Source organism: Galeopterus variegatus, unplaced genomic scaffold, assembly GCF_000696425.1.
Source record: "Galeopterus variegatus unplaced genomic scaffold, G_variegatus-3.0.2 Scaffold768, whole genome shotgun sequence".
Classification (NCBI taxonomy): domain Eukaryota; kingdom Metazoa; phylum Chordata; class Mammalia; order Dermoptera; family Cynocephalidae; genus Galeopterus; species Galeopterus variegatus.
Window position 1 is genome coordinate 321,073 of NW_007726879.1, and position 7,122 is coordinate 328,194.

The 7,122-nt window shown below is 33.7% G+C and overlaps 1 protein-coding gene across 3 annotated transcripts in view; it reads right to left on the minus strand.

The window, feature by feature from the left end:
- BRINP3 (bone morphogenetic protein/retinoic acid inducible neural-specific 3) overlaps positions 1–7,122 on the minus strand; it is a 396,539-nt gene that overhangs the window by 182,700 nt on the left and 206,717 nt on the right. The window lies entirely within an intron of this gene.

Here is a 7,122-nt window from a genome sequence, read left to right on the forward strand (position 1 = left end):
AGATTCGTATTATTTTTTAATGAACTTTTTGAAATACCTTCATATATGTGGCTGCTTGAAGTTGTCCCACAGTTCACTGACATTCTGTTACACAGTTCACTGACATTCTGTAAATTGTTTTTGCATTCTTTTTTTCTGGCTTTGTTTTATTTTAAATAGTTTATATATCTATGTCTCAATTTCACTAATCTTTTCTTGTGCCATGCTGTTGGCCTTTAATCTCACTGTTTGTTTTTTAGTTTTCATCTCAGCAAGTTTGATTTGGTTCTTTCTTATATGTCTGCTAGTACATATCTACTTATATTTTTAAAAATATGGAAACAGATATAATAACTATTTTAATGTTCTTTTTTGCTACTTCTAATATATGTGTCAATTCTGGCTCAATTTGAATCAGCTAAATTATTGTTTGTGCTTTCCTGCTTCTTCATTGCCTGGTCTTTTTGATTAGGTAGCATTGTGAATTTCACTTTTTCGGGCACTGGGTATATTTGTTTGTACTACTATAAATATTCTTGAGCTTTGTTCTGGCATGCAGTTCTTGATACAGTTTGATCATTTTTGGTCTTGCTTTTATAATTTGTTAGGTGGATCCAGAGAAGAATTCAAGGTAGAGCTAAAGACATGACTGAGGCATTCCATTCCTAGTATTCTATCGGTGCTCCATGAATTATTAGTGTTTTTATTGTAGCATAGGAGATCATTTTCTAAGCTCTGTGTGCTCACCAGATACTATTAGCTAATCTTGGAGGGAGGTTTCTTTCCTGATGTCAGGTATTTTCCTCACATCTATGCACTCAACAAGACTCTTCTAAATACCTGAGGGAAACTGCAGATTTCTGGTGTTCTCTCTCTACACAGCCTTCTCTACTTCAATACTCTGTCCAACAAACCAGATACAGCTATGTCTCACTAAACTCTCAGCTTTGTGCCCTAAAATTATGGAATCTTTTAGCCTCTTCTTGGATTTTTCCCCCTAGACCACATCCTGGAAACTGCCTTAGGGGAGCAAGCTTGCAATCATAGGGTATACCTTGGTTGCTTTCCATCTTTCATAGATTATCATCCTTCATTGGCTGGTGTTCAGTATCTTGAAAACCATTATACATATTTGGATTGTCAAGTAGGAGAGTGAATCCAATCTCTGTTACTCCATCTTGGTAAGATAGAGTTGTATCTATTTAGATATTTTTAATTTGATTTAATGTTATTTACTTTTCTTGATTTTTTCACACTCCTTTACTTCAAATATTCCTTGTAAATGCAAAAGGTAGTCTTTAATTAGCATGCAGTTATAACAGAGAAAATATAATTACATATAATTGATCATATGAAATATAAATAGAAGATGCCCTTTTATTGAGGATAGTATGACATGCATGGGAGCAGAAAAAAGTAAAACCTGATGGATTCAAAGTTTCTGTCACAAGAGACACCTTAGACTAGAAACCGAGCTAGAAAAAGAAGAGAGGAATAAAACGTGCTGAACATAACACCACAATTTGGAGTTTCTAATTTTTTCCTGACTTGTATAGTTATGACATAAAATATATTTGATTTATATAAATCATAAAGTCTAATTTTATTTTACTAAATTTACCAGTTGGTAACTCATATATAAGCCAGTTGGATTAAAAACAAAAGAAACAATGATAAAAATGCATTCTGCTTTTGCCCTCCAGAAAATTAAGCCTGTAAGTCAAAAGGAGAGAAGGCACAATGCACAGACGCAAAAAACCTATAATGCAAAGTAGAAGACTATTGTCAAGAATATGAAAATTTAGAATATGAAAAATAGACGTGATTCATATTTATGGAAATTTTTGCCTTATGAATTGTAATTATGACACTAAATTTACATATATTAATTATGCTAGAATATCTTATTCTTTTCTGACAAAGAATAATTTCAGGCTGGTAAAGATGTACACATGAAAAAATAAAATTATAAAACTTTTGGTCAATTTGATCAAAACTGCCCAACTTTTAATTGTCATTTATTGTATAAATTAATTAGGTACTTATATTTGTGTGTGAGTTAAAACGTTCTTTTAAAACTCTAAAAAAGTTTGCTATCTAAAAGAGAACCCACTGATAAAATGATGGCAAAGGTGTGGAGAAAAGGGAACCTCTGTACACTGTTGGGTGGGAATGTAAACTGGTGCAGCCATATTATAAAATGCAGTTCCTCAAAAAATTAAAAATAGAACTACCATGTAATTCAGTAATCCACTCTGATGCTATCTAAAGGAAGTGTAATAAATGCCCCCTAGAAATGTCTTTTCCCCCATGTTAATCTCAGTATAATTCACAATAGCCAAGACATGGAAACACCTAAGTGTGTGTCAATGGATGAATGGATAAAGAAATTATGATATATATACAAATACATAGTATATAAAAAACATAAAGTATACAAATAAAATATATTTTATATATATTTATAAATAATATATTTATAAACACACATGCACATGTATACATACACAAACACATAGTACTTCAAAAAATTCATGAAAAAATGGGGTCAAAAGATAATACAAATATTTCCATGAACTTTTTGAAGTACATTCACAAATATAATGGAATATCATCCAGCCTTAAAAATGAAGGAGATCCTGATATTTGCAACAACGTGGATGAAAGTGGAGGACATTAAGTAAGTGAAATAAGCCACACACAGAAAGAAAAGCACTGCATGGTTTCACTTATACGTAGAATCTTAGAGAAAAAAAAAAGTCAAATCCTTAGAAACAAGCAGTAGAAGAATATTTATAGGATGGGGAATGTAGGTCAAAGAATACAAAGTTGCATTTACACCTGATGAGTAAGTCAAGAGGTCTCATGTACAACATGAGGACTATAGTTAATAATATTGTATTGTATATGGAAAATCTGGGAGGAGAGAAGATTTTAACTCCTCTCACCATACACACACAATAAGGGTAACTGTGAGATGATGAAATGATGGCTATATTAATTTGCTTGATTGTCACAACTATTTCATTATGTACAAGTATATCAAAACATCATGCTGTACACCTAAAATATATACTGTAAAAAAATTTAAAACTAAAACAGAACCAAATGTAAATTCTCCCTAATTATGCAAATAAAATGTAAAATAAAAAACTGAACGGTTTACATGCAAATTTTCTTGCCATGGGTCTTCTTAAGGAAAGTTGTTTTAAATATACAGAAATAATAAATAAATAAATTATTACTTTTTATTGATTTTATTCTCAAAGAACAATTACCAGGCCTAATTTTATTAGCTTTTAAATTTTTAATTGAATACATTTTATAATTTCAGAAATGTTATTTAAGAGTTGTAGAGCCTCTTGTCAACATTACCTGCAACACTCTTATGTAAACTATGTTGCAGTAAAATAACATATGAAGATGAATTTCTTAGCTGGAATATTGACCTGTAAGTTAATTTTAATATATTGTTTCTGCTTTTTCGTAAATATGTTGGTCAGAATTTTTTAAACACTGTCATTTTAAAAGTTATTTGATATTTTTTCTGTATTAGAACACCAAAGATATACTAAAAAGAACAGTATTATTTTAAGTAAACAATTACTTATTATTTTAAAAACTTTTAATGAGGTTCTATCAGATAATTTAGTTTTATTCACTTCATAATTTTTAAACTTGAAGTATTAAGGAAATCGTCTTTGAAAATGCATATGCCATACAGGTTGGGTTTTGTATTTAAATTAACTTAAATTAATTTGGATTACATTTCCCCCAAAATATATGAAATATTTTGATTTTTCCATCATTGTCAACTACAAATATTAGTTCATTAGACACTTTCAAAATAAAATTAAAGAACATGTTAGTGTGATCGTTTAGATAACTTGATTCAGTTGAATTTTATCTTTTGAAATTAATGGCCAATTCTAAAAATTATACATGACATGTTATTGAACTAAACAATATTGGGAAATGATATTTTTTATTTATTATATTTAATATATGCCATTAACTGCAGTAGTACTGCAATTAATGAAGCTACATGGGCATTTGAGCTGCTTTTTTTTTTTATTTACAGTTGTGTTAATGAATTACAGTTCACATCTACATTTATAATTATAAGAGATAAAAACAACACATTGCTCTATTCCATTTTCTAGAAACTGGCTCATAGTTAGCACTAATTGCCCAACTCTTTTGTATTTTGCAAGAATTAGCATGATAAAAGCTGGCATGATTTTGTAGATTTAATTATATTTTTGCTGTTATCTAACAACGATGTTATTTGAAAAATTTTTTTTTTTTTTTAGCAATATCTGTCTTGTAAACTCTGTGAATCAAGGAGCAACTTCATTCAACATTTGCTCAAGAAGTTAAATGCCAGGTGGCATTAATTATGCAAGTTTTATTGCAAAAGCAAAGAAATTGTGGATCTTGGTACTCATAGTCTGATTCTTTAAAATATAAAAGCAATGAATTGAACTTTTAGGGGTTTAGTAAATGAGTTAATAATCTCTTGCTTTCAAAGACACTACTAGAGCACTTTACATTGAATTACTTATTCAATTATAAAGAATTTCAGCAGCTAAATGCCCTTAGATTTTGCCTATCCCACCAACCTACACAGCCCTTCATACTCTGTTAACTTATCTCTTAATCAGACTTACAGTTCAGGAAAGTCATCTTTTATCTGTGCAGGGACACATTTGATAACAACTGAAAATAAAGGATACTCTCCCTAGAAAAATGCATAGACACATGTGGGGAAAACAGAATAATTTAATCAGGCTCCCTCGACATTTCTTGTAAATAAGTTGTATGGGTGGAGTTAGTGTGCATGTGACCCAATGTGTCTTTTTAGTTTTGTAGCTATTGTGTGTTCTGCAGTTTGTGAAGCAGGCTGGGGCAGAGAGGTCACATATAAAAATAGAGCATGTTTGGGGGCCAGCCCGGTGGCGCACTGCTACAGTGCGCCGCCTGGGAGCGCGGTGGCGCTCCTGCCGAGGGTTCGGATCCCACATACAGACCAGCCGCTCACTGGCTGAGCGAGGTGCGGGTGCAACACCGAGGGTTGCGATCCCATTGCCGGTCCCGGTCCAGTACGGGCGTGACACTGAGGGTTGCGATCCGTTGCCGGTCACGAAAAAAGACAAAAAGGAAAAAAAAAAAAATAGGAGCATGTTTACTCTGCCGTCAGCTGCTCAGTTTCAGTTTTTCTTTGGACTTTGCTGGTAGCAGTTGAGTTTCTGAGTTTTTCTGTGGACTGCTTAGCTCTTAGACATGTGTGTGCTGAATAAAGAGGCCCCAAGGACCTCTGTGCCAGTTACCTAGCTCATAGGCCTGTGTGTGAAGGGTTTGTGAATGGGCTTGAGGGGTCTGTGAGCACCAGACCCCAGCCCTAGCTCTACAACACATAAGTGTGCATGTAATTCAATGTGTCTATAGACCTCCAGAAGTACACTTGGACACCAGGTGCCTGGCTCCCTTCTTGCTTGAACACAGCACACTAGCACTAAGCTTTTCTCTGGGACCTCACAATAACCCAGATTGCAGCTAACCCTAGCCAGGAGAATCAATAGTAACTTAAAATTACAACAGCCTCAGAAGGGAATTCCCTTCAGGGCTAAATTATATTCTGAAAGGTCTAATCTCCCTCCTCTCCTCCCCGTTCCCCAGCACCTCACCCTTGCACTCCCTATGAGTGTCTATGCCAGTCTTAGCCATGTGTTTGCCAGCTGGCACAGACCTCATCTCCTTTTACTCTAGTTACAGCACAGGATATGTGTACTTCTGTTCACGGTCCATCCCTTGTACTGTTCTCTGTTTCCTTTTTCTGATCTTAGGCCCCTTACTTCCTGCCATCCCCAGCCATCCTATACACACTTTAAAACACTTCCCTCATGAGGTGTGGAACACCTTTTCATGGTTAATGCAGAATGGGCATTCCTTGTAGCCCTGTCAAGGTGATACTGTTGACATCTAAATTCCAGGTTACTCCTTTCTCTTCCCCAAAGCAACTCTTAGATAACTCATCTTTTATAAAAGTCACTTCTTCTTTGGGGTCAATTTCTATCACACAACTCAATCACAAGCTTCATGAAGCCTTATCATTCCTTGTTGTATCACTGGAGTCTGAGAGCAATGTCTGTGTACGACAGTATGTTCCATTAAAACATGTGTTTTTGTGCTAAATGCTTCTCTTGTGGAAGAAGAAAAGTATGTGCAAATACCCATTAAGTTTTGACATGAACTGTGTTTGAATATTTCTTACTTAGCATGAGCACAAAAACTCTATTGAATACTTCCACTTGGTGCTGAACAAAAAAAAAAAAATCAATAGCCATATAGTAAACACACTTACAACAATGGTATCTTCTGTTAGAAAATACTGTTTGATTTGTGGTGTTTATATCATTAAAACTGACTTCTGAAAAAGTATATTTCTCCTCAGCAATCTCAAGCTAAACATCTTTAACAATATCCTACCTTACGAAAATTTTTAATTAACTAAAACATCTGCATTCCTGCTGGTTACATTTTCATACTTGACTATTTACTAAAATATAAGTCCTACATTCAGAAGCAGACTAACTATAATTGTGTAATTTACACAACCCCAACCCCATCTACTAGCAATACTGAAGATATGTATGTCTGGACTTTATGATATGTTTGTGTAACTCTTAAGTTAAAGATATTTCCATATCGACTTTTATTTTTTCCAGTATATCTCAGGAAATGATGTAATTTGGGGTACTTTTTTCTTATATTCCCCAAATATCGAAGGGGTAACTTTTCAGCTAACTGACACAAAAATACACACACATTAATTTTAGTTTCATAAAGCAGTAAAATATTATATTTGATGGCTGGTTTTTGCATTAACAATAAACTGTTAAATTTAAAACACGCAGAAATGCTCTTTTCATTTTATTTTGCTATTGTTAACTTTTTCTTGGATTATATGGTGCCAGCATTTTGCTCTGTTAGTTTTACAGTGGCCATTGGCCAAACAAAATGTTATGTTGACCTAAACTGCAAGAGGTCTGTGTCTAAAAATCTACTGTTTTGGAGATCACAGCTTCTCTCTCTCTCTCTCTCTCTCTCTCTCTCTCTCTCTCTCTCTCTCTCTCTCTCTCC